At 37.4% G+C, this 1410-nt stretch overlaps 1 long non-coding RNA gene across 1 annotated transcript; it reads left to right on the forward strand.

The window, feature by feature from the left end:
* The first annotated feature begins 394 nt into the window (after positions 1 to 394).
* Positions 395 to 1177, forward strand: LOC130079867 (uncharacterized). Its single transcript, XR_008806617.1, has 3 exons — positions 395 to 479; positions 920 to 1018; positions 1123 to 1177. It is a non-coding gene; the product is annotated as an uncharacterized LOC130079867 (long non-coding RNA).
* The last annotated feature ends 233 nt before the right edge of the window (positions 1178 to 1410 follow it).

The raw sequence follows: 1410 nt of genomic DNA on the forward strand, positions 1-1410 counted from the left end.
TCCCTTGAAAGGGAACGTCTCAGGTTACGTATGTAACCATGGTTCCCTGAGAGGGAACGAGACGCTGCGTCGCTTTGTCATACTCCCGGCATGCCTGTGACCAACTTGTTCGACCTATCAGAAGCTGACATTGTTTGGTTCAGGGGTGCTTATATACTTCCTGGTCAATGACGTCACCCGCCTATGACGTCTCGTCACGCCATTGGACTGATTTCACGAGTACTTCATGACGCATTCACGCAGGGGCGTTCCCGCAGCGCTTGACGCAGCGTCTCGTTCCCTCTCAGGGAACCATGGTTACATACGTAACCTGAGACGTTCAAGTTTTATCGCTGGCTATGTTTCAACAAAACATATTACATAAGCTATTCTTTTCCATTCCAGGGCAGGTTTTCCCTGTAAACAGTGCCGGGACGTTTTTAAAATGAGCCAAACTTCCTGCTAACCCACAGCAGGTGCAAGAGCAGCTTAGAAGAACTGTAAGTCAAATCTTTCTATTTAATGTTACTCTCCATAAGCTATATATTCTCTCACAATTTTTCCATATTTGTGTAATGAAATTAACTACAATATTAAATTATGATACTATTTTGCTATAAATGTAATAGATAAATATAAAGCAACTAGAAAATCAAGTAGCTAAATGTGTTTATGATTTTATAAAACAGCAATATGTGTTCAATGAATATTCAACTTTATTAATCAGTAATATATAGTAATAATATAAGTAATTTATTGTTAAAGATAAATATAAAGTGGGACCTTTAGAATATTGGCTTTTTTCCAATCGCTTCAAAACTGGCTCCTACAGACATATTTTAAAGTTGAAAATATTTAATTTCTAATAAGTTATTATTATTTCTATTATTCAAGGTTAACATCTATATAGTGAGAATAATAAATCTCCCTCTGATTACAGACGAAGGACTCCTACATGCTGGTTTTATCCCCGACTTCATCATGAGATTATTTCTGGTTTCACAGCTTCTGCTGGTGCTCATATCAGTCCTGGCACTGAGTAAGGTTTAGTTTCTGTTTGATTATCAGTCTTAATGTGGCAAAATATACTGTAAACATACAATTTTGTGTTTCTGAATTTAATAATCTCTTTCTCTTTTACAGCCAGGGCACAAACAACAACTCAAACATCAACTGACCCAGCAACAACTGAAGCAACAACAACTGCACAAACAACTGACACAGCAATACCGGCTATAGGTAAATATAGACCTTTGAATTTGTTAGATCGGATGGATCTCCACGTCAAATATATTACATATTAAATATTAGATATGTATCAGATATATTAGATCCGACCCCGGACACTGAATCCCTGCCAGAAGAAATCAGTCTTCTATTATCCTGAGAGTTTGACTGCGATAACCAAGGAAGAGCAGACGCAGGAGATGA

Source organism: Rhinichthys klamathensis, unplaced genomic scaffold (assembly GCF_029890125.1).
Source record: "Rhinichthys klamathensis goyatoka isolate OS25496 unplaced genomic scaffold, OSU_Roscu_1.1 h1tg001365l_1, whole genome shotgun sequence".
Lineage (NCBI taxonomy): Eukaryota > Metazoa > Chordata > Actinopteri > Cypriniformes > Leuciscidae > Rhinichthys > Rhinichthys klamathensis.